Genomic DNA, 27,248 nt, shown 5'->3' with positions numbered 1-27,248 from the left:
GCCCTTGTTCATTAATGTCTCTACATAATTTAATATATGTGTTTAAATCTTCCTGTTTCCATGGTCTAATGATATCTCTACACCAACGATTCGCTTGGTCATAAGCCAGTTGTTTTATTAATGGCATTGCTTGTTCTGTATTCCCAAAAACTCTGGTAGCTGTTTGAATAAGCCTATCTACAAATTCAGCGTAAGGTTCATTAGCTCCTTGTATTATCTTAGATAATTGACCTTGTAAACCTCCATGTTCTTGTAAAGTCTTCCATGCCCTAACTGCATCTACAGCAATTTGTGAATATACACCAGGATCATATGCATTTTGTTGCTGCCGATCCTCATAAGGTCCCTTTCCTAACAACATATCTAGATTTCTCTGAGGATAACCAGCTGCTGCATTTCGACTAGCCGTCTCCTTGCAAAATTCCTCATTGGCAACCTTCCATAACAGGTATTGTCCTCCATTTAGCACAGCTTTACACATACTAGCCCAATCTGCTGGCGTCATGCTTAAGTTGGTAATGGATTCAACCAAGCTTACAGTGAAGGGTGCTTGAGGACCATAGGTTGTTACAGCCTCTTTTAGCTCCTTCACTGATTTGAAATTTAAACCCTGGTAAGTTCGCTGCCCTCCTACCTCAAATACAGGGCATACTTGAGATCCTGTCTCAGGATCCCAACTATCAACTGCGGGGGTTGGGAGTCTCCTAGCATATGGAGGTGGTGCTGTTGATTGGACACTTATGCCCTCTGGTGATAGAGTGCTGTTAGTAGCAGTCTCCAGTAGAGGTGGCGCTGTTGGTTGAACACTTACGCCCTCTGGTGATAGAATGCTGTTAGTAGCAGTCTCCTGTAGAGGTGGTGCTGTTGGTTGGACACTTACGCTCTCTAATAAAAAGGTCTTATTAGCAGTCTCCTGTTTTAACTTTTCCCCTGATAGATTTTTCTGCTCTAAACTTCCTTCCTCTGTCTCACTATCTCGAAAGACCTTCTCTTTTACTTGAATCTTTTCCTCTTTCTGACTAACTTGAGAGACTTCCTCTTCTACTTGAATCAATATGTCTTCTTCTTCCTCTACCTCTGTCTGAACTGAAGGCTTTGGACTAAGCAAACCAGATACCAACGTCCACAATGACAATGTGCCAACTGGCAGAGTCCCTGGGTTGTTCTTTTCTATTCTTTTTAAATCTTCACCATGATGGTTCCATTGTGATATATCTAACAACTCCTCCTTAAAAAGCCATGGGCTATATTCTTGTATTACATCAACGTATGCCCTGACTGCTCTTGATTTTACTGGGAAGCTTCCTTCCTCTAACAATTTACTTAACACTCTTTCGGTTTGTTTTTTACTAATTGCTGATCCCGTATTTCTACTATAATACAACCCAGCAAGATAACACCAAACCAAACCGAGACAGAATCCAATAAAAATAGAACCACACAAAATCATTATAACAGCCTTTCTATTTTCCTGACATATGCATCCGTCCTTTCTCCCTATCTGTTCCTCAGACGCAAATAGTTTTTCCTCAGATGTGAGTGGTTTTTCTTCCCTCTTACTCATCTCCAGGGACAGGAAAGTTAAAACAAAAACAAAGCAAAACAAAAGAGGACACTTAAAATGGCTACCCATCCTCTCGCCCTGCCCTCAGGGGCGAGCAGTTTACTTACCCTCAGTTGCTCCCCGTGCGAGCCACCAAATGCCGAAGTCTGGCTTGGCACAAATCAGGAGCCACTTGTCAAAAAGAAACTAACTTTATTTTTAGAACTACAAACGCCAAACAAAACAGCTCCTCAGGGAAAAAACCCTCAGAGCCCAACTGCCACCACCGGCTTCCACAAGCCTCTCCTCCCCCACACCAGCCTCTCAACCTCCCACAATCCTCCTGCTCTTGAGGCCGATTGGCTGGGTTGCGTGGGCAGAGCCAAAGAAGTCACCCAATGAGCAGCTCCGTGGAGGAGCCAATCAGCTAGATGTTGCTGGGGCCGCTGTGAGCCAATCATCAGCTGGCAGTCTGAAGGGCAGGGAAACAGCCCAATGAACATCACCGCAGAGGAGCCAATCAGCTAGATGTTGCTGGGGCCACTGTGAGCCAATCATCAGCCGGCAACTGGAAGTTTGCTGGCAGCTGGATCATCAGCCGGCAGCTGGAAGTTTGCTGGGGCCCCTTTGGCTGTGGCTCTCAACAATTATGTGTGGTACTGGAGATCAAATCCAACCCAGGGTCTTTTGCATGGTAGGCATGCACTGTACCACTGAGCTACAGCAGTCCCAGCTCTTTTTTATTTTCAGACATGGTCTCACTAAATTGACCAGGCTGGCCTCCAACTTGTGGTCCTCTTTTCTTAGCCTCCCACACAGCCTCCCAAGACTTTACAGGAATTCAGTGTCATAATTGGCTTAGGATTTGCTATATGTAAGATCTTGCTATCTGCCAATAGATAATTTTTCTCCTTTTTTTTCCAATCAGATATTTAATTTTTTTCTTGCCTAATTTCTTTGGCTGTAACTTTTAATAAATATAATGTTAGGTTTTTCATAAATGCCCTTCATCATGTTGAAGAAGTTTTCTTTTGTCTTTGTTTTGTGTGTGTATTTGAAGTATGGAAAGGTATTAGATTTTTTCAAATGTTTTTCTGCATCAAATGATTATGTTGAGTTTTTCCTTCACTATTAATGTATAGTGTACTAGATAATTGGCATTATTCCAAGTTAGTGTTTAATAATAATTAAGACCAGGGTCAAGACTTTAAGATACTATATTCAAGAAACTGGGGGGAAAATCACTCCATAAACTCACTACATGGTATGTCATAAGAATGCACCTTATAATATAAAATCTTTCTACACATAGTAGTTAGCTGCAAGAAACCATTCTTAGTTTAGGAAAATAGTGTTCCAAATTTCAGGGTAAACTACTAGCAACCTTCAACTCTTCTGTGTGGCAATATCCGATTTTTGTTTCCAAACTTTTCCACCCTAGCCTAAATTATGGAGCCTGGAGTGCTTTTCTCCAACCGTGTGATTACCAATATTGTCAATTTTTGCAATGATCTGATGAGATGTAGTCTGACGTGTATCTTGCATTCATTTCCTGAGCATGTGCTCAATAAGGTGAGATCCTGCATGATGTTGGGGTCAGTCTTGGTCATCTCCCCAAATAATGCATCAGACTATCACCTATATGACATTTTTTGGGGAGGAGGTTGTGTGCTAGGGGTTTAACCTAGGGATGCTTTACCACTGAGTTTCATCCCCAGGTCTTTTTACTTTTTATTAGAGACAGGGTCTCATTAAGTTGCAGAGGACCTAAGTTACTGAGGTTGGCTTTGAACTTGTGATTCTCCTTTCTCAGCCTCCAGAGTCACTGGATTTATAGGCATGCCCCACCATGGCCAGCTACACTCCAATCTTTTTTGTACCAGGGTATTTTTGGTACAGGAGACTGAACCCAGGGGTGCTTATCACCGAGGTACTTCTAAAGCCCTTTTTATTTTTTATTATGAGAGTTGCTGAGGCTGACATTGATATTTCCATCCTTCTGTCTCAGTCTCTCAGTCACTGGGATTACAGTTTGTGCCAGCATGTCCCAGGTGATAAGATTATGTTTTAAATGCTAAATTTTAAAGCTTTTGATGTTTTCATTTTTCATAATTATTATTGTCCTTTAATCATTTTATAGGCCCATCTTTGTCTCTATTAATAGATTTCTACTTTTAAAAGTCTGTTTATCTAATATAAGTATAGCTATTTCTACCCCCTAAATTTCTGTTTGCATGAAATAGCTTTCTTCATCCCTCAATTCACAAGTTTTTACTGCACAGTTAAAAACACATGAACTGTAGCAGCATAACAGTACATTTTGTTTTATTATTCATTCTGCCAGTCTTAATCTTTTAATTGGGTACTTTAATTTACATTCAACTTTTGTATAGTTAAGAACATATTGCTATTAAATCATTAATTTTTTCCTGGTTGCTTTCATTTTATTTCATTTGTCCTTTACTTTCTTATTTATCCTTGATTTGGTGATTTCTGTATGGATAAGGTGATTCTTTTTCTCTTTTGTATATCTGCTGTCCTAGTGAGTTTTGTAGTTTTACATGTTTTAATGACAAAGCCTTCACATCTGGAAATAGGACTCTGATAAGAATTTATTTATTTATTATTATTAGGTATATATGACAGCAGAATGCATTTTGATTCGTTGTACACAATTTCAGCACAACTTTTCATTTATCTTGTTGTACACAATGTAGCATTGTACCATATGTGTAATCATACATGTACCTAGGGTAATGATGTCCATCTCATTTCACTGTCTTTCTTGCTCCCATGTCCCCTCCCCACCACTTCCTCACTTTTGCCCAAAGTTCTTCCATTTTCCCCATGCCCACCCCCTCTCCCATTATGGATCAGCATTCACTTATCAGAAATAATAGTTGGCCTTTGGTATTTTGGGATTGGCTGACTTCGCTTAGCAAGATATTCTTTAACTCCATCCATTTACCTGCAAATGCCATAATTTTATTCTCTTTTAATGCTGAGTAATCAATATTCCATTGTGTATATATGCCACAGTTTCTTTATCTATTCATCTATTAAAGGGCATCTAGACTGCTTCCACAATTTAGCTATTGTGAGTTGAGCTGCTATAAATAAACATTGATGTGGCTGTGTCAACAAAGTATGCTGATTTTAAGTCCTTTGGGTATAGACCAAGGAGTGGAATAGCTGGGTCAAATGGTGGTTTCATTCCAAGTTTTCAAAGGAATCTCCACATTGTGGTAAGCATTTCTTTTAAGGCTGGTCTGGTGGCAAGTTTTCTCAATTTTTGCTTATCTTGGAAAAAATTTATCTTTTAATTCTAAATGTTAGTATGCCTGCCTGCCTGCCTTCTTCCCTTCCTTATGTTTTGACTTTAAATACCTTATCCCAATCTTTCCTTATCTTTACAGTTTCTTCTGAGAAAACAGCTTTTCATTTATATACGTCCTGATGCTTTTCTCTTTCTGCTTTTAAAATTCTCTCCTAGACTTCTAACACTTTGACTATATTATGCCTCAAAGAATACTTTTATTTTGGAAAATCTGTTTGGGTTTTTTGGACTACATGGGCTTAGATTTTCACATTTTTCTTAAAATTTTGATGATTTCAGTTATTATTATGTTAAGTAGGCTTTCTATAACTATTTCTTCTTCTCTTCGTCTGGAACATAATAATGCAAGTATTTGCTTAGTATTATCCCATAAGTGTCATAGTCTTTCCTTATTCCTTTTTACTTATTTTTTAAACTTGTTCATCTGAGTAAAAAAAGATATTTCAAAAGATATTTGAAGACATTTCAAAGAAGTGTCTTGAAGCTGAGAATTTGTTGTTGTTGTTATTCTGCTTGATCTAGTCTATTGTTGAGGCACTTGACTACATTTTTGAATGCAATTTCTTGACTGCTTTAGTTCTAAGATTTCTGTTTGGTTCTGACCTCTGCTGAATTTTCTTACTGAAAGCATGAGCTGATTTTCTAGTTTTGTTAAGATGTCTAGTTTGTGTTGATTCTCATTGAGTTTCCTTTAAGTCACCATTTCAAATTATTTTTCAGGTAATTTATTAATTTCCCTTTCCGTGAGATCTGTCATTAGAATTATTTTATCCTTTAGAAGCATAACATTATGTTGGTTTTTCATATTTTTTGTCACTTTAATTCTAGGTGGGCACAGCAGTTTGGTCTCTATGTAGTGTTTCCAGCTAGAATCAGGCTAGTGATACTTGTGGATGTGTGGGTGGTTTACAGAATTGCTTTGTGATCTGGGATTCAGCTTTCTTATGAAGGGCAGGTTTTCTGGTGGCTCTGGATACAGTATCTGCAGCCGTAGGTGAAAGGTACTTGTAGTTTCTGTAGGTCATGTAGGAATGGGGCAACTCTAGTAGGCCTAGGCATGTGCCATGTGGCTGGTGTGACAATAGAAGCAAGAAATTGTCAATTACTAATAAACCCATGGGTGAGGGGCTGTTCTGGAAGGCCCAGGTGGGTTTGGCACTGTGTGTATAGTAGTAGGGCATGGGGTACCCACCGATTTCTGAGGACTGCATGGAGCCAGATCACTCTCATGGCCCTGGGTAGCATGAAACAGTGCCCCCAACAGTGGGGATGGTGTATTTGTCTTTGTCAGAGGACAGTGTAGGGACCCAACCTCACCAGTGTGCTCAGAAGGAGCCTGTCAGTGTCAGAGGACTGTGTTGATTGCCTTTGTTTGTGCTGATTGCCTTTGGTTATTCCACTCACAGGTCTCTTGGTTATTCCTTCAGTTGTGAGTAGGTAATTCAGGCTGTTTTCTAGTTTTCAGGGCCTCTGTGGGCTGTGATACTCAAAGAAAGCCCCCTCAGTACATTTTAGGTCCATGTATAGGGGGGCAGGTTGGCCTGCTTCTTGGGACCATGGGTTGGTAGAATTCCAAAATTGTTCATGTAGCAGGAACTTAGTGGGAGAGGATAGGTTGACCCCTTTCTCTTGGGTAATGTAGCAGCTTGAATTCCTTAGAAGCACCCCAACTTGAACGCAGGAGCTGTGAGGACTTTAGGTCTCTCTAGCGGCAAATATGTCAGTTGCTCATTATGTTAGTGAAGGCTGCTGGAGACCTCCTGATTACAGATTCCCATATTAAATCTCTTGTATTTGGGGGTTTATCTCAACTAGGCAGTTAAGATGGTAGATGTTCTGGGTTTGTTCCCTTCTTTACAAGGCTATCCTGGGTCTCTGTTCTCCATAGCATTTCTGTCACATTCCTAGTGTACTCTGGCACTCTCCTTCAAATGCTTCAGTGGAATATGTGTTATTTTTATTTGTGTTTTTTTCTTCTGCTTTGGAGGGAAGTGCACCAGACATCTCTAATCAGCAGTCTTGCTGATGTCACCCCTCCATATGGTTGCTCTTTTTAGTTTTGAGGAAAAGCACACCAAACCAGATTCTAGGGCTACCTTCTTTTTGTACAGTCCCCAGGGTTTCCTTCTGGATAATTTGTCCTTACATTCTCAAAGATCTTAGGCTTCCAAAGAACTTGTGCATCTTGAGAATATCTTTAGAGCAGTTTCAACCTTCAGCTTGCAGATAGGAAACACAAAATGGCTATTAATCATTCTCATGGGGAAAACAGCTTGTAACTAGAGAATTCCAAGGCCTATTTAGTCTCTATTCATGGGAACCAAAGACTGAAAAAAAATATGATTGTCATTTTTCCTTGTTCAGACATAAGACAGACAGACAGATAGATAGATAGATAGATAGATAAATGGAGTTCTTACATCATGTAACATTATGTTGCTAACATGAATTAAAGCCTTACAAAATTTTACAAATAGAACTAAAAAATTAAGTTTTTGTCATTGTAGATAAAATAGCATGGTGAGAGTTTTCTGAGTATGAAATAATACATAGACTTGAAATTTTTATAGAAACAATTGACAGAAATGTTAAGCATGACTTAGGAGGGACAAAATGAAGACAGTTATTTTTCAAAAAGGGTTTGTGAATGAAAATGCAGAGAGCAGAGTTAGGGATAATTGGAACTATTTTTCTGAGTGACTGAAAGAATATTTGTGCTATTAACTGCACTAAGAAAAATGTTGTACACACTGGGCCTATTCAGAAAGTGGAGTCTGGCCTTTGGGCTGTCAATCCTGTATGTTTCTACCACTCTAAATTTGGCATGCAGATGGTACTCATCATTACAATTGTTGTTTAACATTTATTGAATATTGACAGTGTGCTAAGCCTGGTGTGGAATATTGGAAAGGCATTCATTTCTGCACATTCCCCCTCCCACCTCCATCTGGTTCCTTCATTTTAGTATTGTCATGTTTCTTGGCACTTTGAAGTTGGTCATTGGCTTGTTATTCACTTAATAATTACCAACGACATGACACATGATGAAAAGATTTGAAGCATTTTAAAAGCTCATTCATTTATCAAGCCACCATTTGTGGGAGATGGGTGCATGACATTAGTTTAAACTTTGATCGAATAAGGGTTGTAATGTTTTTAGTATGCATGCAATTTTATGAAGAGTTTTACCTTTATTAGGTTACCTTGATCTTAACAAAAATGGAAAATATTGTTTTAGTTCAAAATCTTTAAAATCACATCGAAATGCACAGGATTATATAAGATTCAAATTTATAATGCAAATATAAATTTATAATATAAATATAATTAAAATTATAATCTATAATTGTACAATTTATAAAATTATCATCAGTGCTCCCCACATATGCATAATATGGATTTTTAAAGTAAAATTAAAGATTATGGAAAAATCAGAATCCTTTCTGTTTTTACCACAGCACAATTTACCTCTTCCCTACTCTTCCAGAAGTAAACATCATCATAACTTGGCAAATTTTTCATCCTTTTAGCCAGATATACATGTTTCTTTTGAGAATATATAATATAGTTTACTCTGTTTTAAATTTTAATTATTTTGCTCTATGCATTTCCTTTTAAAAAAGGAAATTTTTATGTTCAACATTATATTTACGGTATCTATAATTAAGCTTAACTATTGTTTAGCACTCTATCTCTAATTTTGGAAATAAATTATATTTTTTTCATACAGTGTTTTAAATAGACATTTTGCTTCCAATCTTTGCTATTACTTTTTAAAATTTTTATTCTTTGCTTTTATTAGTGCATTGTAGTTGTGCATAATAGTTGGGTTCATTTTGATATGATCATACATGCATGAAATTGACTTTACTCCATTTCTGTCCCCTATGCTTGCTTCTCCTTTCTCTCCCCTTCTCCCTCCCCTTCCTCTATTCTACTGATCTACCTTCCACTCACTTATTTATTTTTAATGAGGCTTCATAGATATACATATAGCTGGAATTCATTGTGGTGTATTTCTGCATGCACATAGAGTTATTTTGTAAAGTACACAGAAGAAAGGATATTATAAAGATAAAAGTATAAATTGATACAATCAAATCATTTGCTATCATTTAGACAGAATATTTCAGAGAAGCAAAATAGAGGAAAATGTTTGGCTTACTTTATAAGTCTAGTATAACTTGATATTAAAAAGAAATAAGGACAATGTAAGAAAATTATAGAATAACTTTGTTTTGTCTACATAAATGTAACTATATTGAATAAGTTAAGCAAACATAATCTAGCAGTGTATGTGAATGAGTGTGTAATGTATTATCAACAAATGAGCTATCATTATGCATTTATTAAAATAGCTAAAAGTAAAATGACTGATAATATCAAGTACCTGTGAGAGTGTAGAGCAACTAGAATATGTATATGTTATTAATGGAATACAAATTGATAGACATTTAAGAAATCAGTTTGGTTATTTGCAATTTTGTTGATAATTTGATATAAGTGGAGAAATGAAGTATGTATTTATTTAAAAAAAAACTTGGGTGGCAAAGTTTATTGCAGCTTTATTTATAATGGCTAAAATCTCAAAACAACTCAAATGCCAAAAAACTGTTGACTAGATAAACTATGGAATACATGCATTGGAATGCTGTTTAGCAGTAACACAAGTAATTACTAATTCATGCAGTTTCATGGACGAACTGCACATTCATCATGCTAAGTAAAATAAGACTGATTCAAAAGGCTACAAATTGTATTATTCCATTCATGTTATGTCCTGGAAGAGTTACAACTATAAGAAAACAGTTTAGCCAAAGGACTAAATGTGAAGGAAGTAGATTGACTACAAAAGACCATGTCGTAATTTGTGGGGTGATATGAATATTCATTCTCTGTTTTCTCTCATATGCGGAAGCTAACCCACAATAAAAGTAGAGGGATAAAAAAGAATAGAATTCAGTTGAGTAGACAAAGGGGAATGAGAGAAGGGAGGGGAGATGGGAAAAGGAAAGAGTGGAATGAATCTGACATAACATTCCCATGTACATAAGTGAAAAATACCATGGTGAATCTCACTATGTATACATCCACAAGAAATTAATTTAAAAAAAAAATCACTATGGGTAAGTGGCAGAAAGATCAGAAGAGGGAAGGGAACAGGGGTGGGAGGAGGGATGGGGAAGGAGAGACACTGGGGACTGAATTAGAACAAGATATATTCCATGCTTTCATAATTATGCCAAAATGGATTCATGTATAACTAAAAAGATAAATTTTAAAGTTTCATTCTCTTAATTTTGACAATTCTTGTATGGCTGTGTGCATGTCTTAAAAATTATAGAACTGAACTCAGAAAAAAAATAATTCTATCATATTTGAATTATAACCAATAAACCTGACTTTGTCGGTAGGTTTTATACACACTAATGGGAGTTTTATTCCTACATGCTTGATATCAATAATGTTATTTTAGATGAAATGCTTTCCAAAATCCAGTCTTGAACTCTTGCTAAAGCATAAAGTTTTGTTTAATTTTATTGTCTTGGATAAATCCCAATAACTTGCGGAACTTTTACATAAATTCTAATTTGTAAAAATATGTTTGGATTTTTATTTGTGCACAATTATCTCAACAGTAGCTCATAAAATTTTTGCTCATTCTTAAAAAATAATTTTAAAAACGCAGAAAATAAAGTTCACAGATATTGTCATTCACTGAAGTCTATAGGGCTTAAACATGGCAGAACTGTAACACCTATACTGATTTTTTAAATACAACCCCAGTGTTTTCTAATTAATTTTAAAATAATTTGTTTTAATTATTTCATTTAACATATTTGTATTGAAAGTGTTATGTTTGCAAGGTTGCAGTGGATACCTCTTTTCTGGGCCAGCCTAACACTTTTTTATTTTTAAATAATACATTCTCCATTTCCCTTGCCCTAATATCACACTCCATCTAGGAATTTAGGTGGGGGTAATACATGTATATCTTATCAGGGTGCCACATACTCTGTTTATAGTAAATGGATTAGGGATCATTAAATGGCACCATTATTAATATTCAATCCTAGAAATTTTACTGGATTAATTTGATAAGAGGAGCAATCTCTCTGTCAGGACTGCAGAGCTATAGAATATAAACTCAGTGTTGCCAGAGGCTGAGGTGTGGTGAAACTTTCCTAGGGTAGAGAACCAGCACAGAAGACAACAGAGCTGCGATGAACTTCTGTTGGCATCATTCATTCAATATTCCCTGAAGCCATAGAGATCCCTGGAATTAACACTTATGTGAAATAATGAACTTCCTTTTCTTTTTGGAATGGGCTTGAATATGAAATCATCTCCTGATTTACTGAGTCACAAAATGAGACATTAGCTCACATGTAATTTATGCCCTCAAGAACTCAGGGACTTGGAAAAATAATACACATAAATTTATTATAGTAATAACGTTGCTATGTTACTTTAATTGATTACCTCACTTAACTGATTATCTCACATTCCAGAACATTAGTAAGAATAAATTGAGTTAAGTAAATAGGAACCATTTTCTCATGCAAGCCAAAAAGTTAGTAGTATTTTAAATTTAAATAGAGGGAAATTTTAAAGACGATAGTCATCCAGTAAAGAGATATAATACAAATAAACTAAATTCAGATTTCATCTTTTACTGTTGGCAGCTTTTTGGACATATTTTATTTCAAAGACCTAGATTTCTTAATATAAATGTTGAAGGTCAGATGAAGACTAGGTCATTCCAAACATTTAAAGATAAATGCTTTTTCCATTTGTTGGAAAAAAATCACAAGGCAATAAACTCCAGATCTACTATCAGGAGAGAAGAATGAGACAAGGACCCTTCCCAACTTACCTAGCCAAAGACCTCTCATTCATTGATCACTGCTTTCTGCCATTTGTTTGTCATATATTGTTAAATAAAAGCTGAAGAAATAAATATCAGAATCTACAACATAAAAAGTATTGTTAAATAACATTTTTAGAAATTCAATAAGTTGGAAATCAATCAAAAATGAAAAAAAACACTTTAACTCAAATGATGATTTATATTAAAACCTTGAATTTAAGAAAAAGTAAATTTTTTAGACATAACTTGTGTGAGATGTATAAAGAAGTTTACTAAATGGTAATAAGGCTAAACCATGAAAACTTAGGTAAGTACTTATCACTCTCTGTAATACAAGTACAGCATATAAGCTGGTCTGTTTTATTCAGCTTTTTCATCTGTGACCAAAACACCTGATAAGAACAACTTAAAGGAGGAAAAGTTTATTTGGGACTCAGGGTTTCAGAGATCTCAGTCCATTGGTAGCTGACCATTGCTCTGGACCCAAGATGAGGCAGTACATCATGGGGGAAGACGCCCAGCAGAGAAATGCTGCTCAACACAAGGCAAGGTCAGGAAAGAGAGGTAGAGGGGTGGGGGAGGGAGAAGGGGAGAGAAAACTGGAGAGAGGGGAAGCTTGCACATGGGAAAGATGCATCATTCTAGGGCACACCCCCAGTGACTCACCTCCTCCAGCCACACCCCACTTGCCTTCAGTTATCACCCAGTCAGTCCATTCAAACTAGGATAAACTGATTAGGTTACAGGTCCCCCAATCCAATCATTTCACCTCCAAGCACTCCTGTATTAACACAGGAGCTTTGGGGGGAACACTTTATATATAAACCTTAACACTGCCTAAATGTCAAGTATATCTTCAATGCACATTTTGTTTTAAAGAGATGCATTAAACCTAGAGAACAATTCAGAGAAAATTGACATCTTTATTATATTGAGTTCTATACCCCATAAACATTCTATGCTTCTTCCTTTATATAGGTCCTCTATTTCTTCCAATCTCATTTTGTAATTTGTAGGATGCAAATCCTCTGTTATATTAGACTTTTGCTTAATAATGTTTCCTTTTATGTTTTTTAAGCTATTGTCAATTGTGTCTCAAATTTTATTTCTAGTACATAAAAGTGTAGTTGATTTTTGTAATTTATTTGTAAACCCTGAAATTTTGTTGAACTCACTTAACAGTTTTATGATTTTTAAAAATACAATAGTAATCATGAGAGATTGGGAAGGTTGTAGGGGTAGCATAGATAAAGAAAAGTAGATTTGATCAGTTTTTCTGGTATACAGGTGTTAAAATATGACACTGAACCCCATTAAAGCATACAATTAATGCATAAACATTTTTTAAATGTGATATGTGTGTGTGTACAATGAAAACTACATAGCCTTTAAAAAGAAGAAAATTTTGTCTTTGTGAAAATAGAATCCTTAAGATTTTTCATATAGACAATTATATCATATATGCAAATGAGGATAATTTTATTTTTACTTTTCAATTGATAATGCCTTGCATTTCTTTCCCTACTTTTACTGCAAGGACTAGAACTTCTAGGTGAACAGAGTAGTGAAAACAATACTTGGAGGGAAAGTATACAATCTCTCAGCTTTAGATAGGGTATTAGCTGGGATACTAAGTATAATTGTAGGTATGCTTTAATTAATGAACTAGCCCAATTTGTTTACATGTATGAAGAGTTTTAGTCATGAATTATTGTTGGATTTTATCAAATTCTCCTTCTGTTTTACTTTATGTAATCACTTGATATTCATATTTAGCTTGCTTATGTGATTAAATTGATTGATTTTAAATGTCAAACTTGCCTTCCATCATAGAAAAGATTCCACTTCCCCCCTGGAGGTGGGAGAGTCCTCTACCCTGTGTGAGGTAGTGGTTTGGGGAGCTCCTCCCCGACACCCAGGTTAGAGGGGCCTCTCCCCTTTAGTGGGGCGTGGGCTCTACCCTGGGTGTGGTATTGGTACAGGGAACTCCCACTTCACAACCAGGTTAGGGGGGCCTCCCCCGGAGGAGGGAGTGCCCTCTACCCTGGGTGCATTAGTGGTGTGGGAAGCTTCCCCTGGACACCCAGGTTAGAGGGGCTCTCTACTGGCAGGAAGACTACCCTCTACACTGGTTGTGGTAGTGATGTTGGGAGCTCCTCCCCACCCCGAGACCCAGGTTAGAGGGGTCATCTCCCTGGAGGGGGGAGTGGTGTGTACCTTGGGTGTCTTAGTGGTGTGGGGAACTCTCTCTGGACACCCAGGTTAGAGGGGCCTACCCCTGGAGCGGGGAGTGGCCTCAACCCTGGGTGCAGTAGTGGTTGGGGGAATTCATCCTGACACTCAGGTTATAGGGGCCTCTACCCTTGGTGCAGTAGTGGTGTGGGGAGCTCCCCCACAACACCAAGGTTAGAGGGGCCTCCCACCTGGAGGGGAGAGTGGCCTCTATCCTGGGTGTAGTAGTTCTGTGGGAAGCTCCCCCCTGACATCCAGGTTCAAGGGGCCTCCCCTCTGGAGGTTGGAGTGGCCTCTAACCTAGGTGTGGTAGTGGTGTGGGGAGCTCCCCCTGGACAGCCAAGTTAAAGGGGCCTCCCCCCTGGAGGGGGGAGAGGTCTCTATCATGGGTGAGGCAGTGGTGTGGGGAGCTTCCACTCCACATCTAGGTTAGAGGGTCCTCTCTCCTTGAGGGGGAGTGGCCAAAAGCATGAATGCTTTAGGGGTTTGGGGATCTCCCCACCAACACCCATGTTAGAGGGGCCTCAACCCTGGAGAGGAGAGTGTCCTCTACCCTGGGTGCAGTATTGGTGTGGGGAAATCCCCCCTGACACCCAGTTTAGAGGGGCCTCACCCCTGGAGGGGGAAGTGGCCTCTACCCTGGTTGTGATAGTGGTGTGGGCAGCTCCCTGGACACCAAGGTTAGATGAGCTTCCCCCCAGGAGGGGGGACTACCCCTCTGTCCTGGGTGAGGTGGGGAGCTCCCCACCAGTGCCCAGATTAGAGGGGCCTACCCCTGTAGCGGGTAGTGGCCTCTACCCTGGGAGCAGTAGCAGTATGTGAAGCTCCCGCTGACACACAGGTTAGAGGGGCCTCCCTCCTGGAGCGGGGAGTGTTCTCTACCCTGGGTGCAGTAGTGTTGTGGGGAGCTCCCCTACAGCACCAAAGTTAGAGGGGCCTGCGCTGTGTAAGGGGAGTGGCCTCTACCCTGGGTGCAGTAGTCGTTAGAGGGGTGGCCCCCTCTGGAGGGGGGAATGTCCTCTATCCTGGGTGCAGTAGTGGAATGGGGAGCTCCCCTCCCTGGAGGGGGGAGTGGCCTCTATCCTGTGTGCACTAGTTTTGTAGGGAGCTCTCCTCCATACACCCAGGTTAGAGGGGCCTCCCCCTAATTGGGGAGTGGCCTCTAACCTCTGTGTCATAGTGGGATGGGGAGCTCCCAGCCACACCCAAGTTAGAGAGGCCTCCCCCTGGAGGAAGGAGTAGTCTCTATCATGGGTGCAGTATTAGTGTGGGTAATTCCCCACACACACACACTAGTTAGAGGGGCCTCCCCACTAGACTGGCGAGTGGCCTCTACACTTGGTGCAGTATTGGTGTGTGGAGATTCCCCCAACACCAAGGTTAGAGAGATCTACCCCCTCGAGGGGGAGGGGGGGAGTGTCCTCAACCCTGGGTGGGATAGTGGTGTGGGAATCTCCCCACCACACCCAGGTTAGAGGGGCCTCCCCGCCCCCCGGAGGAAAGAGTAGTCTCTACCATGGGTGAGCTATTGGTGTGGGGAACTCCCCATCCACACACGGGTTAGAGGGGCCTCCCCACTAGATGGGGTAGTGGCCTCTACCCGGGGTGCCATAGTAGGGTAGGGAGCTCTCCCCTGACACCCAGGTTAGAGGAGATTTCCCCCCCCAGCAGGGAGTGGCCTCTAGCCTGGGTGCAGTACTTGTGTGGGGAGCTCCCTCGGACACCCAGGTTACAGGGGCCTCTGTACTGGCAAGGGACTACCCTCTACCTTCCTTGTGGTAGTGATGTGGGGAGCTCCCCCCAATACACCCATGTCAGAGAGGACCTGCCCCTGGCGGGGGGATGGTGTGGGGAGCTCCTCCCGACACCCAGGTTAGATGAGCCTCCCCCAAGGAGGGGGGACTGCCCCTCTGCCCTGGGTGCTGTGGGGAGCTCCCCCTGACACCCAGGTTGGAGGTGCCTCCCACTTCGAGGGGGGAGTGCCTCTCTACCCTGGGTACAGTGGTGGTGTGGGGATCTCCCCCCAACACCCAGGTTTGATGGGTCTTCCCCCTCGAGGGGGAAGCAGGGCAGAGGGGCACTCCTGCCTCCAGCGGGGAGAAGCCTCCAACCAAGGTGTCCAGAGGAGCTCCAAAAGGCACCCAAGGCAGAAGGGCACTCCCCCCTCCAGGGGGGATGCCCCTCCAACCTGGGTATAGGATGGAGCTCCCCAATGCACCCAGGGTAGAGGGGCACTCCACCCTACAGTGGTGAGGCCCCTCAAACCTGGGTGTTGGGTAGAGCTCCCCACCAGACCCAGGGCAGAGGGACAGTCCCCCATCCAGAGGGGAGGCCCTTTCGAACCTGGGTGTCTGGTAGAGCTCACCACAGCATCCAAGGCAGAGGGGCACTTGCCCCTAGGCCCCTCGTACCTGGGTGGCATGGGGAGTTTCCCACCACACCCATGGTGGAGGGGCACTCTCCCCTCGAGTGGGGAGACCCCTTTAACCTTAACCCGGTGTCCGGGGAAGCTCCCCACACCACCACTGTACCCAGGTAAGCAGCACTCTCCCTCCAGAGGGATGCCCCTGGAACCTGGGTGTGTGTGTGTGGGGAGCTCCCTGCACCACCACAGCACCCAGGGAAGAGGGGCACTTCCCCCTCTAGGGGGGAGGCCCCTCTCACCTGGGTGTCAAGGGGGAGCTCCCCACACCGCCATCTCACACAGGGTAGAGGGCACTCCCTGCTGTATGCGGGAGGCCCCTCTAACCTGGATGTTGGGGGGAGCTCCTCACCTCACTTCCTCCCCCAGGGTAGAGTGCACTCCCCCCTCTAGGGGGGAAGGTCCTCTAACCTGGGTGTCAGGGTGGAGCTTGAGGGGTGAGGCCCCTCTATCCTGGGTGTCTGGGGGTAGCTCCCCACACCACCATCTCACCCAGGGTAGAGGGGCACTCCCCCTCGCAGGGTGAGGCCCTTCTCACCTGGGTTTTAGTGGTAGCTTCCCACACCACCAGCTTACCCAGGGTAGAGGGGCACTGCCCCCTCGAGTGGGGAGGCCCCTCTCCCCTGGGTGTCTGGGGAGTTCCCCACATGGCCAAAGCACCCAGGGTAGAGGGGCACTCTCCCCTCTAGTGGGCAGGCCTCTCAAACCTGTGTGTTGCGGGGAAGCTCCCCACACAGCCACAGCACCCAGGGTATCATAAGCATAAGCAAGAAAAATTTTTAGTTCCAAATGCCATTAGAGAAACACAGATTCTGTCAAAAAATCCTTACTTTGCTAAATATTTTTTAACTTAGCAAAGGACTTTAGAGATTAAGTAGAATGAATCCAAGCATAAGTGCCATTTACATCCAAAGTGTGATTTTCATGTACAAGCTGACTTCAGATGAAACCTCTCAAAATCATATTCATCTTCCAAAGGAGATGAGAGAGCTGTTCATATTTTCCAAAATCTCAATCTCTGGGTTCAAACTATTATGTTTATATTACTGGAAGATTTCTTTTTTATAAAGGATTGCAGTGTTTCAGCCAATGGTTAGGAAATAAATTGTTCACTGTTTGGAAAACAATTGACTTTCTCAGGTAGCTAGAGGGTTTGGCATGCTTTGGGACTTTGCAGAAAACATAGAACTACATTAACATAACCCAATTTCAAACAGACATGCTTGGAACACTGGAGAGCTGAAGGGGCCTCTGAGAGTATTTAGTCAAGAGGCATGATTTTAAAGATAGGAAAACCAAGGTCTAAAAATAAAAGAAAGATATGCAGATTTATGCTGTAAGTTGAGTTGATCTCATTCTTCTGAGTTTCAGTTCTTCAGGCATTGCATTCCATTAATATATCATTTTCCATTCTTTATCAGTTAGTTTTTTAGGGCATACAGTGTGCCAAGCCTACTGGAGATACAAAGAGAGATATATAAGAGAACCTTTGAACTCAAGGAGTTTAATAACATGGTGAAGAAAAAACAATAACTGCAAACCCAACAGAACATTTAAAAAGTTGCTATATTTAATCAAATGGGATTATATCTGACAATGGTTGACATCTGCAATGTGTAAGGAATTACAAAAACTCGATGCCAAAAAAGAAAAATTTTAAGTGAGCAATAAACATAAATAGACATTTCTCAAAAGAAGATATAAAAAAGGCCATGTATATATTAAAAAAAAACACCTAATCATCAGGGAACTAATCATCAGGGAACTACAAATAAAAACCACAATAAGATATTACCTTACTCTGGTAAAAATGGCTTTCATCAAAAACACTAAAGATAGCAAGTAGTGATGAGAACTGGTGGAGAAAAGGGAACTCTTGTACATTGTTGGTGAGAATGTAAATTAGTACAAACCTTATCAAAGACAGCTTAGGGTGTCTCAAAAAATTGTAAGTAGATCTACAATCCCACCACTGGGTACTTATATCAAATGAAATGAAATCTGTATGTTAAAGAGACACCTGTGCTCCCATGATTATTACAGCACTGTTTGCAATAGCCAAGAAATGGAAAAAATCTAAACATCATCTGATGAATAGATAAAGAAAAGGTGGTGTATATATACAGTGGAATAGTATTCATAAAAAGAATGAAACCCTTTTATTTGAAGCAATACAAGTGGAACTGAAGATGATCATGTTAAGAGAAATAAGCCATGCACAGAAAGCCAAGTACCACACAATCTCACTCATATGCAGACTTTTAAAAAGTTGATCTCATAGAAGTTGAGAGTAGAATGGTGGTTGTAAGAGGCTGGGGAAAGCAGAAGTTTGGGAAAGGTTGATCAATGGGTACCAAGTTGAAGTTACTTAAGGGTAAGAAATTCTAGTATGCTGTTTTTGCACAGTAGTGCAACTATAGATAACAAAAATGTACTGTATATTTCAAAAACTAGAAGAAAGACTTGATTTTTTTTACCATAAAGAAATGATAAATGAGGTGATAATATATTTAACCTGATTTGAACATTATGCAATGTTTACATGAATTGAAAGGAGATGAAGTGTAGATAGCAGTAAGATGACAAGTTTATGTATATTGTGTGATGGGTTTGAGCTTGAACTATAGATTGTAAAAAATATTCTGAAAAGTTTAAGTTGAGAGAGTGATATGATATTATTTTAAATTTAGAATTACAAGTATATAAATGTGGAGATTTTACTGTAGTATAAAAAGACCAGCAGCAAAGAGAACAAATTGGAGGAAACTGCAGAAAGGAAGCAAGAAAGACAGATGTTATAAATAAAGAGTAGCAATGAGGATTCAGACAAGAGAAATGGAGGTATACATTTCATAGGTGTTCATAATTGATTAGATACAGAGAGTAAGGAAAGGAAAGCTGGGGATAACTCTAAGATTTCTGTGTCAAACTTCTGTTGGATTAACATTTATCCCAATGGGAAATCCAAAAAGATAAGCATGATTGGGAAGGGAATTTAGGGCATGCTGATTTCAAGATGCTACAGTGCATTTCACGTGCAGTGGATATATATGTCAAAAATCCAGGAATTTTCTCTGGGATAGATCTACTTAAGTACATCTAGTTGCTACTTAAGGATATTATTTCCAATAATATTTTGACCAAATTGGTAAGTATGATCCCAGATTCATTATTGTGTAATTCTCCTGGACCTCTCCAGTCTAATTTAATTCTTCTCTTCCTTCTTCTTCTATTTTCCTCATTTAAGAAAACACATTAGGTTGGGTCTAGAGTTATAAATTTGAATTTTGAGTAACTTTTCATTTATATTCCAGTCTCATAATTTTGGTCAAGTTGTACATTGTGAAAATTGTATTCTCATATCAATAAGATATCAGTGATCTACAACTCATTTTAGATACAACTGTAAAATGAAGTAATAAATATGAAAAAAGTTTGGAACAAAATGTAGATTGAAAGGGAGTGTATTATTGTGATGGTGGTGATGCAAAATCACACTCCAGTAATATACCATGGCCCGAGACTATAAAAATAAGTGCATGCACTTGCACACATATATGCATAAACACACTCTGCTCATTTTGGCACCCACTGTCTTTATTGGATCTTTAATATATTCTATTTGGATTATTACATTCTCTTTTCCTTTTTCTATTTATTATTCTCTCCTAATGACCTATGTGCTACATTAACTCAATACTGTTTTTCTTTAAACATTTTCATGTCATGGCTTACTAGCTTCCTAGGTCTTGTGCAAATCACTTCAACCAGTTCACTCTTCTATCAAATGTAGTTACTACCGCTTAACAACACATGGAAGTTGTAAGAACAGAAAAAGATAATGCATAGGAAAGACCTTACAAATTAAGTTATTATATAAACATATATTTTCTTAACTTTATTTTTATTGTTGTTAAACTGGTTATCATGTCATCCTTCTCAAAGATATTTTTTTTAAAAAAAAATAACTTCTTTTAGGGGCTGTAGCTGTGGATCATGAGTAGAAAGCTTGCCTTGCATGTGTGAGGCACTGGGTTCAATCCTCAGAACCACATAAAAATAAATAAAGAATATAAAGATATTGTGTTCACATGCATATATATATATATATATATATATATATATATATATATATATATATATATATTCTTGTTTTCATGTCAAGACTCGATTTATCTTCTTAGATTTCAAAGACTAGATTCTCCCTATTGCAGAATACATTCCCAACATTATGTTCATAATCCTCTTTGACTCAGCTCATATGCTCATCATCCTCTGATCATTGACCCTGTTAAGACCATATGTTATTGCTAGGACAATTTTCATCTTAAAAACATACTCCTACCTGATACTCTGTTATTTTCCCTATTTCCTTTCACTTATAGCTCCACTCCCCCAAAATTCCTATTAGCTCTCTAAACTTCCCCATCCTATATTCTTTCCACAGCATTTGACAGAATTGCTCCCAGCATTGTGATAAATAATCTTTATTTGTAATTTAGATCACCATCTTCTCTTGGTTCTTTTCACAGATTAATCACAGTTTACTCTCCATGTCTTTTGCTAGGTCCTCCTGATTTTCTTGATGTCCGAATGAGGAAGTTTCTGAACTACGTCATTGAACACATTCCCTGTCTCCAGTGCTTCCTAAGTGAGCTCATTCTGTACTATGACATTAATTACCACTTATACACTGCTAATGACTCTTTTTTTGATGTTGTTAATAACTCTAATCTCCACCTCCAGCCCTGAATCGTCCTTTCAATTTCAGACTCACAGTCTTCTGATTTGCTACCTTTAAATGCTGATAATAATCTTAAACATAACATGTCTGAACTATAATTTTATTTTTCTCCTCTAACGTTGTTACTGTCCCAAAGGTCTCTATCTCAGAAATTGGAAACACCATATCTTCACTTAAACAAAATTGCCTCCAGTTTTCTCTGGCTCTTCTTTTCCTTTCACATGTGACATCAAGCCTTTGTTAGTTTTGTGAGCCTGTTGTTACCAGGTATCTCAAAAGATTACTGCCTTAAAATTTATTCTCTAACAGTTCTGGAGTCTAGAAGTCCAAAATTAGTTTAACAGACCAATTAAGGTGCCAGAGGATCTGGAGGAGAATCTGTTCCTTGTCTCTTCGGGTGAGTCCTTGCATTCCTTGACTTCTGACTTAGAATCAACCTCTACTTCGGTGGTGGCATTGCCTTCACTTTTTCTGTTTTCATGTTGAGGCTCCCTGTACCTTTCTTATCACACTCTGATGGCATTTAGGGCCCACACCAATAAAGCAAGATAATCTTTTTTTTCCTCAAAATTTTCAACCAGATCTGCAAAAGATCCTTTTTTTCAAATAATATAGCATGTTTCAAGGATTAAGAGCTGATATTTTGGATAAATGTTATTCAGCCTCCTACAGTATCTATAAACACATCCTAAATTATATCCAGCACTTTCTCATGGCTTCTTCAGTGGCTTCTAAATCTGTCATCCCTTTCCTAGATTATAGCAGCACTTCTAGCTTGATCTTCCTGCTAAAGAACTTTTCCTTTTGAGGCTATTTTTTAAGACAGCAATTAGGGCAGTCATTTAAAAGGAATATTATTCAACCATAAAATAGATGAAATCTTGTCATCATGGAAACATGGATGGAACTGGAGGGTCTTTTATTAGATACAATTAGCAAGGCAAAGAAAAATATTGCAAGTTCTCATTCTTTCGCAAAATATGAAGTCGAATCTCATAGAAGAAGAGTGGAGTGATCACTAGAGGCTACGAAGAAGAGGAGAGAGGGGATCAAGAGAGATTTGATAATGAGTACTACAGCACAACAACATAAGAGGAGCTAGTTTAGTATTCTATAGCACAGAAAAATTTCTGCAGTCTATAACAATTTATTATATATTTCAAAACAACCAGAGGAATCTGAATTTTCCCAATTCACAGAAATTATAAATGTTTAAGTATCTGGAAGTGCTAATTGCCCTGATTTTATTATTACATATCATATGCATGGGTCAACTATGCATACAATATATGTATGTACAAATATTGTGACAATTTAAAAACCTGAGATCATGCCACTGTTCCTGCTCATAGCATTCTAAGGACTTGTCTTCCTCAGAGCCAGATTTACAGGCTCTGCTTCACCTGTTCTCCCACCTTTGCTCTAAATCATCTTTTATTACAACTTCTTTTCTAGGATACTCAGTGAGACATCTGGTTTCCCTGATGCTTCTTGGACACACCAGATCTGCTATTAGCTCATGCATTTTGTTCTTCTAGGAAGGCCTCAAGTTATTATCAGATTTTCCCCCTCACTTTACTAAAGATTTCTGTTCAAATATATTTTCAAAGTGGCTTTGACGAACCACTCAATTTAAAGAGCAAGCTCTCTCCCTATATTGTTCTTTAATCAATAGTTAGGGTTCTTTTATTTTCTTTTAATTTTGGAACACTTATCACCACATATTTATTTGTTTATGCACTGTCAATCACATGCAATGCAATGTAAGCCTCCTGTCAGTTTTGTTCCTGAACATGAACATCATTTTCTTATTACCAGAGAATAAGCCTTATATATTCAACAGAATGGTATAATGACACTCTTTGTTCTAGTGTTGGTTTACACTCTAAAGACTTTTGATAAAGCCAGAAGTTCTAAGCACCCCTACATCACAGAGATAACCAACTTTACTGGTGTATCTGATTAAGAGAAAGAGAAATTATTGTATAAATAGTAAATCATGGTCAAGAGAATGCCTCCATCATTTAAAAGTAATTGAAATATGTTTATATTATCAAATTCAGGAATAAAACTTAACTATAAATAACGTAAGAGCATTGTGACAATCCTAAACACACAGGTAATGAATTGTTGGAGTCTGTAAACAAGTCAGGATGGTGCCTGGCATTTTGCCAGGGGGAGTGGTTTATGAAGTGGCGCCAGTAATCCATTAAGTGTGGAGATTTCTCATTGGTTGACTGCTATATCTAGTTTATATTAATTAAGATAAGCTGTGTGGAATGTATAAATACCTCTGTTGTCCTACAATACAGGGCTCCCACTCCTGCTGTATCAATCTACACAAGTTATTCATCACCACCCAGTTATTTTGCTGCAGCTGGACTGCAGCAATGAATAATTGCTTGACTAAGCAAGTAGACATAGGAAAGAGGGACAAGAAGAAAAAGGTGAATATTAGTTGGTTAATTGATGTAATGGGAGGGATCATGGGTCTAATTTATTTTGGTAATGTGAGAGTCTAGACCGCGGTATATGCTGATGCAAAACATTTATTAGTTGAATGAACAAATGATAAGTGTGGGATATATCTTCTTGGGCAGATTAGTGATATTATAAGCTAACAGCATTTTAAATAAAAAAAATACTAACTAAAACCTATGATTACTCAATGGAAGACACTTCTATTGGCCACCCTTTCCTTGAGTCTTCATTCTCAGAATTAAACATCTATGGAATTGATACAAAAATGCATTGGAATAGCAATTTTACATTCCCATGCTGGGTAGAGTTGCAATACTTCATTTTTTTAATATCCCAATGCTGGCATACTACACCCATACAATTTTCAAAACAGGCAAGAGAGAAAAGGCTCTCAGAGTTATATAGATTAGAATACAATTCTGAGCAGAGATTCTTTTCTAGTTGGGTGCCCTTGCCCAAGTCAGTTAACTTATTTGAGCCTCAATTTGATAATAATCATCCTAAGAATGATAAGGTGATAAATAAAAAATATATTCATTATTTTTGGTCACTTTATGTGAAGCACTGTGCTAAGCACTTCATAAATTACATTGCATGAAATTTGCTAAACGTCTGTAAAATGGATATACTAGTAATATTTTAATGTTGACCTCATATTCTGTAATAATTGCAGTCAACTGAATGAAGAGATCTTAGGGAAATCTACAATTGGACTAAAGTTCCCTTTAATTTCTTCTCTGCATAACTCATCCTTCAGCTGAGTTTCCCATCATATACATCACTTATCGAGCCAACGGATCTCGGGTGGATACTCTCCAGTTATGACTCAGTCCTGAATCTCTAACCAATTACTTTCTACCTTCATTCTGTCTTTTTTTTAACTCACCTGGAATACATTTTTCTGTTTTATTTCCACTTTCCAACTTGGTTTGCCTATGATTTCTGTGTCCTCTTGCCCTCCTTGCCACAGCATTCTATTTATTTTAAACCTAAAATTAAAAACTTATTTTTTTTTACAGAAAAGCATGACACAGTCAAGGGAAAAGGTTTCTGTTAGAATTTGTGCATTTCAAAAATATTATTGTGTTTCCTATCACTATTTTTTTCTTCGTAATGATATTTTTAAAAACTAGATTTTAGTTTTTGAAACGGATTTAAATTCACAGAAAAAAATGAGCAGAGATTACAAAGACGGCACACCTTCCCCCTTTATTTCTCATGCTTAGCCTCCCCTATTAGAAATATGCCCCATTAGAATGGTGTAGTTGTTATAATCACTGAATCCATATTAACACACAGTGATCACCTAAAGTTCAAGGTTTACCTTAGCGTTTTCTATTGCTCTGTATGTGCCTTGGGTCCGGGCAAATGTGCATGACCTACACCACCACTGCAGTATCATGTAGAGAAGAATCCCTGCCCTAAAAATCCCTCTGTGCTGGTCTTTTCATATAAAAATCCTTCTGTGCTGGGCTATTCATGTAATGTCATTTAAAAATGATTGCATACTATTCCACTAATGGAACAATTATAATTTACTTTATCTGTCTCATGTTAGAATCTATTTAGAAACTGTTTACAATGTTTGTTCTTACTATTAGTCCTGCTCCATTGTGGCTAAAACTTTGTGTCTGTTGAGAGTTAAAAGCCTTAGGATAAATCACTGAGATGATCGAAACTTGGATACATTACTAAAAATATTGAGATGATTAGATTTTATGTTTACACTTTCTCATATCCTAAGATTATACTAAATGTTTTAAAGAAATCTTTGCCAACTTCTTAGATGAAAAAAGCTTTAAATTATGTAATTTGCGTTTTTTGATTAAGACTGAACATTTTAATATATCTTTATCCATTTATGGTTGTTTTTTTTTGTGTGTGTAATTTCTATTGGTATCACTCAATCCTTTCTTCATTAGAGCATTATTTTTATAAGGACTTGAAGGAGATCTTCAAAAATTAAGGATATTGATCTTTCATGAGTCATAACTTAAAAATAACTTTCCACCTTGTTATCTTTCTTTTTTCCAGTTTTATTTGAAGATTACTTTGGATTTATAGAAGATGGAAAAACAATCTAGAAAACTCCTGTCTACTGTATATCCAGCTTCTCATTGTGTTAACATCTTATATAACCCACAAAATAATGATGAAAACTAAAATATTAAATTTGTTGGAATTCTATTAAATAAATAGCAGTGCTTGAATTTTATTCATTTTCCATAAATGTCTTTTATTTTGTTTTAATACCAAATCCAGTTCAGGATAACACATGGCACTTAGACCTCATGTCTCCTTGGTCTATTAAAATCTGTGTGGTTCTCAGTCACTTCCTCTCAGAAAGGTGACTTCTGACACCTTTGAAGATCATGCCTTTAACTTTTAAATGTTAGTTTTAGAGATATTTACATCGTATGCATTTTTATGCTAAACACATTAGTAATCTCCTTCATGGTTTCTGCCTTTGGTACCAGATATGCAACTCTTAAAAAGTATTGTCTTGCCACAGATCACACAAATATTTAATATTATATTATGGTAGGTTTGCTGTTTCATTTATTTATAATGAATTTTAATTTCTCTGGAATTTATTTTGGAATAAGCCATGAAATAGAAATATAAGTTACTCTTTTGTCCCCAGGTGATCAAACATTTGTTCCATTTTTTTGAATAACCTGACTTATAAAATAACTTTCACATCCTTTGTGATTCTTATTATTCTTTTTAATTACCAATCCTATTCTATTTTATTTATAAAACATGTTTTATTTGTAAATGTCTTATATTTATAATATGTTTTATTTATAAAATGTATTTATAGTAACATGTTTTAATATTGCTATTTTATTATTATTATTTTTTTTGGTAATTTCAAAGTTTTCTTCCCTTGAGGCACACAACACAGGTGAGGGGAGGACTCACACATTCACCCTAACAAGACACAGACCTGAGCACCACCTCTTGGATGGCAGCATCCATTCACAGCACACACAGCCATAGCCGTGGGCACCAGGAGGGGCCAGCAAGCAGGGCATGGCCCAAGTCTGTGGCGGCTCTGGGTGCCCGTCAGCATAAAGCAATAAATACTAACACAGGACATGCAGAAGGGAAGCCTAGGCTATGATGGAGACAGGGGTGGTGGTTTTCTCATACGTCCAAGCACAGTGGCGACATTTCAAATATTGCAAGGAAAACCACACGTTTCGGTGCATGTGTGAAGTTTGTTTTATACTGCTCTACCATGAAAGTTACTAGCCAACAAACAGAGCTTTCAGTCACTGTTTTATGAACTCATTTTGAAATATGAATCTGTGGCAAAAAGTCAACACACCTGATGAGAATCTCTAACAGAGAAGTAAGGGAGCACAGCAAATCAAAAGAAAAAAAAAGACACAATGAATGGGGAAAAAGATAACTTCAGAAAACCATAAATAATCTCCTGAAAGAGTTGGCAGGGTCAACATCAAAATATTATAAAAATAAAATGTAACATTTAGAAATAAGAAAGTATGAAAAAAGTGTTTTCCTTAACTTTTAAAGATATAATTACTAAAACAAAAATGTTACTTCAAAATGCAAACAATAAATTAAGGATATTATCCAGAAAGTAGGAGA

At 38.4% G+C, this 27,248-nt stretch overlaps 1 long non-coding RNA gene across 2 annotated transcripts in view; it reads left to right on the top strand.

Moving 5' to 3' along the window:
- Nucleotides 1-25,845, top strand: part of LOC144374704 (uncharacterized) — a 37,663-nt gene extending 11,818 nt beyond the window's left edge. Inside the window, exons 1-3 of one of the 2 annotated variants that reach the window (XR_013434043.1) lie at nt 20,571-21,056; nt 21,459-21,546; nt 23,462-25,658. This is a non-coding gene — a long non-coding RNA (uncharacterized LOC144374704). The other variant, XR_013434042.1, reaches the window with a different exon arrangement.
- The last annotated feature ends 1,403 nt before the right edge of the window (nt 25,846-27,248 follow it).

This window comes from Ictidomys tridecemlineatus, unplaced genomic scaffold, assembly GCF_052094955.1.
Source record: "Ictidomys tridecemlineatus isolate mIctTri1 unplaced genomic scaffold, mIctTri1.hap1 Scaffold_83, whole genome shotgun sequence".
Lineage (NCBI taxonomy): Eukaryota > Metazoa > Chordata > Mammalia > Rodentia > Sciuridae > Ictidomys > Ictidomys tridecemlineatus.
The sequence above is the reverse complement of the archived record's forward strand: the minus strand, read 5'-3'. Positions and strand labels throughout refer to the sequence as shown.